This window comes from Dioscorea cayenensis, unplaced genomic scaffold (genome assembly GCF_009730915.1).
Source record: "Dioscorea cayenensis subsp. rotundata cultivar TDr96_F1 unplaced genomic scaffold, TDr96_F1_v2_PseudoChromosome.rev07_lg8_w22 25.fasta BLBR01001981.1, whole genome shotgun sequence".
NCBI classification, from domain to species: Eukaryota; Viridiplantae; Streptophyta; class Magnoliopsida; order Dioscoreales; family Dioscoreaceae; genus Dioscorea; species Dioscorea cayenensis.
Window position 1 is genome coordinate 27,065 of NW_024088372.1, and position 8,128 is coordinate 35,192.

The 8,128-nt window shown below is 45.9% G+C and overlaps 1 non-coding gene across 1 annotated transcript; it reads left to right on the forward strand.

Annotated features, from left to right (window-relative positions):
- The first annotated feature begins 7,367 nt into the window (after nucleotides 1–7,367).
- LOC120257251 lies at nucleotides 7,368–7,474 on the forward strand. The gene has a single exon (XR_005535601.1). It is a non-coding gene; the product is annotated as a small nucleolar RNA R71 (small nucleolar RNA).
- Nucleotides 7,475–8,128: the final 654 nt, after the last annotated feature.

Consider the following 8,128-nt stretch of genomic DNA (forward strand, 5'->3'; position numbering starts at 1 on the left):
GATTTTCCTGAGAACACACAGGGGCGTGGACTTGCCCCTGTGGGTGACCTTGTGAACCCCACACGGGTGTGGGTAATTTCCGCACGCCATTGCGAAACTCTGCAGGTTGCTCCCTCCATCCCGAGAAAACACAGGGGCGTGCGGCTGCCCCTATGAGTTGGGCATGTGAATGTCCACGCCCGTGGGGAATTTCGGCACGGGTGTGTGTAAGACTTGATATTTTTCTCGGTTGTCAAGGGAAGCCCGCAGTGCGTGCGTGCGCCTCATGGAGTGCAGCGCACTGGGCGTGGATATTTTCCTCATGCCCGTAGGAGATTGTTCTAAGTCAGTGAGAGTTTTTCCCGAGAGCGCACAGGGGCGTTCGTACGCCCTTGTGGAGCTTTTAAAGTGAGGCACACGGGCTTGGGGAATTTCCACACGCCCGTATGGATGCACAGAACGTCAAAAGTCGTGAGTTCTGTTTAAAAGAGGATGATTTCTCTCCCTCTTCACGACTCCTTTTCACTTGAAAACACTTTCACAATACTCTCCGAGTCCATTGCGCCCGGTTTGGTGGGATTTTAGCAAAGTTTTTCCGGCCGGCTCTTCATTTTTCTCACTTCTCTTCGATCGGTAAATCCCTTTTTTTATCATCTTCTTCGTCAATTCATGATTTCTATCGATTAATCCGGTTAATAATGCTTTGTTTCTTCAATTGGAACAATGATTTATGTTTAGAACGAAGTTAGAAATATTATTGAGTTGTATTTTTTTGGATTTTTTTGATGCGTGGTCGATGCGGTTCTCACGCCCAGTGAATCCCTACAGGGCGTGCGGAAATTCCAAACGACCGTGTGGATTTCTACAGTATTGTTTTATCAACTTATTTGACCAATTTTGTTTAAATTTTGCAGATCATGGCACCTAGGTCAAAGAAGCAAGCTTAAGAGGCCACGTGAGTCATCCTATGAGCCCGAGGGCATTCGATTTGCGATTCCCGAACATCAGGTCCGTTATGAGCGATTGTCGAGACTCCGTTTCGGACAGACTCGATTTCTGGATGCTACTATACTGCGGGAGCTTCGGCAGGGTGATGAGTTCGCCGATGAGATCGAGGATCTAGTTTCAGAAGGCGGTTGGCGGCAGTTGCTGACTATTAGAGAGCCAGCCATCCAAGAGTTTACACTGGAGGTGCTCTCCTCGTTCGAGTTTGATAGAGCATATGCGAGCTTCGACAGTTTGGGTACCATTCAGTTCAGAGTATTTGGACGCCACCATAGCTTGAGCATTGCGCAGTTTTCCATATTGCTTGGCCTATATGAGGAGGCATTCACAGCTACAGAGGAGTATGCACAGTTGCCTACTGATTATCCTGGAACCTTGACCCTGCAGAGAGCTTATAGAGTGCTATGTGGTTAAGGTCAGTATGAGCCAGGGGTGTCCAAGGCCACGTACCTTTCCCAACCTGCCTACAGATATTTTCGCATGCCATCATGAGTAGGTCGGTGAATGGCCGTGGTGACAGTACTGGTTTCTTGAGCCGTCAGGTGCTGCTGTACTTGTACTTGATGGTAGAGCATGTACCGATCCACTTAGGGTACATCTTGGCTGATTACTTCAGACATCAGGGACAGTATGTTAGACTGGGAATCCTGTTTCCTATGGATTCGACTACCCAACCCATTGGGTACTTACATTACGAGATCAGTGCTGGGCATGGGTCTCTTGGATTCGATTCGCGGGGCCGAGAAGATAAATGTACCCGCTCCCCTGGGTCTAGAGACGATGCGGTTGATGGGCATGGTCCGCAGGGTTCGGACAGGGGTTTTTGCTTTAGTCCTACCAGCCCCAGAGATAGCTGAGGATGAAGGTGATGAAGCCAGAGTATCTCAACCCACCCCGAGCCTAAGCCAGCATCGATGAAGTCCGAGGCACCTCCAGCGCCCGAGGAACCACCCCCACTGCGTATGTTTTCACCATCTCGAGCCAATGATCTCTTTGAGAGGCTCGAGAATGCTATAGGAGTGGTCTGAGCCGAGGTTGCCGAGATTAGGGCTACGCAAGCCACTCAGTAGATAGAGTTCATGGCACGTTTTGACATATTACAGAAGATCCTAGAGCGAGACGTTACCTCATCATTTGTCCTGCAGCCGAGGACTCTTCAGGCCCTCTCAGTTCCTCCAGCACCTCCATCCTCGACCCCAGCACCGAAGGACCCACTATATGCTTCCACTTCAGCAGCAGCAACAGCAGCGGAGCCCGAGGGCTACCTTAGAGGATGTGTGAAGCTACTACCTTCTTTTAAAATTTTTATCACTTTTGTAGATAAATAAGTCCTTGGTACTTAGAACTTTGAGGAGTATAACTTTGGTTGTTTTGAGTGAGTTCACACACTTACATGAAATTCGTATTTAGCCAAGCACTTTCAATATTTTCTTCATTGATGCACAGAATGTTTTAATGTTTGCTTGAGGACAAGCAAAAGCTTAAGTGTGGGGGGGTTTGATAAGTGCTTCTGCGATATGAATGCGAAGTGTTCATTCCTTATGTTGAGCATTACTTTTCTCAGGTTTTTACACTAATATGTGTGTTTTTAGGTTACTTTTATGCAGGTAGGGTTGTGAGGCCGAGTATGAAGGAAATAGGCCAATGTGGATCATAATGCACCTATTTTGGAGGAAATCTTGCTAAGGGTCAAACGTGAAGACATAGGTCAGGTGTGAGATGCTAGAGTGTGTGCCAACCTCCTCGCATTCGAGTGAGCACATCCATTTGGATGGGCACAAAGGCAGTCACACTCGAGCATTCTGTCTTATGCATATAAGAACAAGAGCTCCACCAACATATACATCATTGAAGAAGAAAGTGATTCACGATGTGAACGAGTGCCCGTTTGCGTTACCCCGATGAAAGTATAGAATTGGGATGTTATTCAGGCCGAAGACTGTAGCAGAGCACTGTTCACAGCCGCCAGAGAAATCAGAGAAACAGAGAATCCACACGGCCATGTGGAAATTATCCACGCCCGTGTGGAAATTCCGCACGAGCGTGTTAGCGTCCACGAACGTGGAGTTGCCCGTTTCCAGCCCTATTTAAAGCCGATTCAGCCCTGATTTTGGTATTTTTTTCTCCATCTTTTCCCCAACTTGCGAGAGGGCTTTGGCTAGGGTTTTGAGGGGTATTGGCTAGGGTTTTGGAGAGGTTCTACGGCTTCGACATCGCGCGTCGTTTGGAAGTAGGTTATTGGGAGAGCTTTTGTCGGCATCGATCCGGCGAGGTGTATCCTAGGCCGGACAAAGGATCCCTTGCGATGAGTGGAGGACTCTCCACAAGACCATCGACATGACCATCGAGGGGGTTTCTTTATGGATTCATTGATTTTACATTCGATTTCTTTGATTGTACTTAGCTCCATGGAGAGCTAAACCCCTAGTTGGTACTTGGGTGATTGTGAACACTAGGATGTATTCGTTTCATTGAACTTCTTTATTATGCTTTCAATAAATTGATGTTTATTATGAGTTCCAAACTTGAATGCTTGATTGTATGAGCATTTCCCCTAGAGTGACACTAGGGTTGAGAGTTCTTGTTGGTAACCTTGTGAGTGAGTGACACACCATGAGCGTTAGACAAAGCTAGGTTGGAGTGAAGCGTTGAAGGGATCTTAGTATCTATGGCTTAATTATGGCTAGGGACCTTTCGCCTGGACCAAAGGGTTAGGTCTGTAATTAGGAAGTGATTTATCACTTGGAATCCCTAGAGCTCATTGCAACTTTATTCGAGTCCGAGGTTGAGAGGTTATTTAATCTCTCCTCTAGTACATGAATAGAGTTAGGCATAGTTGACCTTAGATTTGGGACTATGTATGTAAGGATTTCCACGACTCACCATTGCATTGATTAGGAAGCATAATAGATAGTTCTTGCACTTGAAGAGATTATCCTAGGTGAAGCATCATCCGAGTACCCCATCATTATCGATTGCCTGACCCCCTCCTTACTTTTGCTCTCTTACTTGTTGCTTTTAATTGTTGAGAATTGAATCATTATCACACTTATCATTGTTGATACTCCACATAGCTAAGAATCGAATTAAGTGTCTTTACTCCGTACTCCCTGTGGATTTGACCCCGCTCACCCGGGATTATTACTTCGACAAACTCGTGCACTTGCGGGATATACACAAGGGGACCTTGTCACAAATCGCAGAAATTGATCAAACAAGTTGATAAAACAATGCTGCAGAAATCCACACGTTCGTATGGAATTTCCGCACGCCCGTGTGGATCCACGGGGAGTGAGAACCGCATGGCCACGCATCAACAATCCAAAAATACAACTTAATTATACTTCTAACTTCGTTCTAAACATAAATCATCGTTCCAATTGAAGAAACGAAGCATTATTAACCAGATTAATGGATAGAAACTATGAATTGACGAAGAAGATGATGAAAATGGATTTACCGACGAGGAAGAGTGAGAAAATGACGAGCCGGCCGGAAAACTTCGCTAAAATCCTACCAAACTGACGCTATGGACTTGGAGAGTACTGTGAGAGTGTTTTCAAGTGAAAAGGGGTCGTGAAGAGGGAGAGGAATCATCCTCTTTTAAACAGAACTCGCGACTTTTAGCGTTCTGTGCATCCACACGGGCGTGCGCAAATTACACATGCCCGTGCGCCAGACCCACAAGGGTAGACGGACGCCCCTGTGGCTTCCATGGACATCTGAGAAAAATATCAAGTCTTACACACGCCCTTGCGGAAATTCCCCACGGGCGTCGGCATTTACATGCTCAACTCACAGGGGCAGCCGCACGCCCCTGTGTTTTCTCGGGATGGACGAAACATCCTACAGAGATTCGGACGAGTGTGCAGAAATTAACCACGCCCGTGTGTAGTTCACAAGGTCACCCACAGGGACGAGTCCACGCCCCTGTGTGATCTCGGGAAAATCTGCCCAACTCTGAAGGAGTTTACACGCCCGTGCGGAAATTACCCACGGGCATGCGTCAGTTGCATGGTTGTTCACAGGGGCAGCCGCACGCCACTGTGCCTTCTCTGGATGAGCTCGCAGTATACACCCACAGGCGTGTGGAAATTCCACACGCCCGTGTGTTTTCTCTGGATGACTTAGAAAAACCTGCAGGCTCTGCAGAACTATTCTAAACATGTTTACACACTCAGAGCCTGCTATATTATACAAAATTTACCAGATAAAAACATGAAATAGAACTCAAATGACCAAACTTCGCCAACTCTCAACAAAACACACAATGAGTTCTTTTAAAAACCCACAACAAAATCACAGCACAAGCACTTAAAAATTAAAACACCAACACTTAACAGTTTATTCATGAAAACAAACTAAACTAAAAGGTGCGAGAACAATAAACACTTGGGTTGCCTCCCAAGAAGCACTTGTTTAATGTCACTAAGCTTGACATATCTTTCTTACCTCACGGGGGTTCATAAATGAAGGTTGCCCTCTTACCCATGGCTTGAAAGCATGATGACCAAAGTCTCTTGAGAGTAGAGGGTGTACTCTCGGGCTTCGGACCACCTAGCAATGGTTCGTCCAACTTCCTTGGCTTATGTACGTCTCTAATAATCTTGGAGCATTTTCGGTGGTGTCTCCGACCCCTCTTCATTTTCCGGAGCACCGTCTTCAAGATCCCCGGGGTAGATGTTTCTTCTCCAGTCGAACCAAGCATCATTACTTCTTCATTGCTCTCCTCTTGGTCGAACAAACATTCATATGGATTCGGGTTGAACATTTCCTGCACATATTCATCAACAAGCTCATCAGTAGTGTCTAGAAAGTATAAAGTGTCATCGAAATCAAGAGAATGCCGCATGGCTTCACCAAGGCGGTATGTGAGCTTATCATCTCCAACTCTCAATATGAGCTCTCCATCGTCCATGTCAATCAATGCTTTGGAAGTCCGCAAGAACGGTCTCCCAAGTATGAAGGGTACATCTGTATCTTCATCGATATCTAGCACTACAAAGTCAACCAGAAAAATGTACTTGTCCACCTTGAATAGCACGTCTTCAATGATGCCTCTCGGATGTTGTACCATTCGGTCCGCCAATTGTAAAGTCATCCGAGTAGGCCTACGCTCTCCTAAGCCTAGCTTTTGGAAGAAAGTATATGGCATGACGTTGATACTTGCTCGTGAATCCACCAATGCCATTTCCTCACCTAAGTTGCCGATGTTACACGGAATGATGAAGCTTCCCGGGTCTTTCTTCTTGTTCGGCATGTTCTTTTGAAACACCGCCGAGTATGAAGCATCTAGCACCACTGAAACACTCTCCTCCAATTTCCTCTTGTTGGTCAATAGGTCTTTCAGGAACTTCGCATACTTAGGCATTTGAGCCAATGCCTCTACAAAAGGAATATTGATGTGGAGTTCTTTGAACAGACTCAGGAACTTCTTATACTGCTCATCCCCTTGGTCATTCTTCAATCTAGAGGGGTAAGGGATTCTTGGCTTGAATAGTGGGGGTGCCACCTCTTTCTTTTTGTTTACTCCCTCCTCAACCTCTACAACCTCGGGTGCGTGTTCTTTCAGCTTTTCACTCGGAAGCCTCACTTCAATCTCATGACCACTTCTTAAAGTGATCGCCTTCACATGTTCTCTAGGATTGGTTTCCGTGTTGCTTGGTAAACTTCCATGTGGCCTTTCGGAGAGAGACTTCACAATTTGCCCCACCTGATTTTCAAGGTTGTGCAAGGAGGCGGTGTGATTGCGAAGTGTAGCCTCGACTGATTCAAACCTTGTATTTGCCAATTGAACAAATCTAGCCAAGTGCTTCTCCAAATCCGTCATTCGGGTTTCCAAGCCTGAAATTCTATTTTCCACTTGAGGGGCTTGTTGCTATTGTTGGAAACCCGATGGCCCCATGGTCTTCTGTGGTCCTTGATTACTCCATGAAAAATTGGGATGATTCTTCCAACCTGAATTGTAGGTGTTGCTGTATGGATTCCCTTGAGTTCTCATGCCATTGCCTATAAAGTCAATGTTCTCAACTGAAGAAACATCACCATTGACGATTGGGCAATCGGAGAGAGCATGTCCTCCCACACAACCTGTGCAATTGGTCACGGCCGCAACTCTATTCAAAGCTATAAGATCTAGCTTCTTACTCAAACTCTCCACTTGGGCCGCCAATGAAGTTACCGGATCAATTTCATGGAGACCGGCCACCTTTTTCTTCTCCCTAGCGTTCCACTGGTAGCTATTTAACCCCATTTCCTCAATCAATTGATGAGCCTCATCGGTGTTCTTGCTACCTAAGGTACCTCCTGCCGGCGCATCCAAGAGTTTCCTTGCACTCGGTTTCAAACCATTGTAGAAGGTTTGAACAATCATCCACTCCGAGAATCCTTGTTGCGGACACTTTTGCAGGAGTTCCTTGAACCTTTCCCATGTCTCAAATAGAGACTCCGATTCCAACTGCACAAAGGATGAGATATCATTCCTAAGCTTTGCTGATTTTCCGGGAGGGAAATAACGGGCTTGAAAAGCTTCTATCATCTCCTCCCATGTAGTGATTGATGCTCTAGGTAATGATTGTAGCCACTGCTTTGCTCTCCCCTTTAAGGAAAATAGGAAGGCTCTCAATTTGATGGCATAATCCGTCACACCATTTATCTTCAGCATGTCGCACACCTCGAGGAAGATCTCTATGTGACTATTTGGATCCTCATCGGCCAAACCGTTGAATTGTGCGGACTGCTGCAGCATATGGATGAATGCCGGTTTTAGCTCGAAGTTCTGAGCTGTAATTGGGGGATGCACAATACTCGATTGTGTCCCCAACACTAAAGGTCTAGCATAATCGGATAGTGTTCGTTGTTGCTCATTTTGTTTTGCCATATTTTCAGATCCTTCTACTTCCAAATCAGCTGGATTATGCTGTTCTTGCACAAGTTCTTTCCCTTTTCTTCTAAGTGTACGTTCAAGCTCAGGGTCTCCTTCAATCAATATTGATGGATTCCCTCGGGTCATAACCTGGAGCTGCACCAAAAAGAAAGAAAAAGACAATCAGAATGATGATAGAATAAGAAGATATCAATTAGAATGTGTGGTGAAATAGCTAAGAAAACAAAGTGCAAAGTATCTCTAAACGCCTAGCTTCCC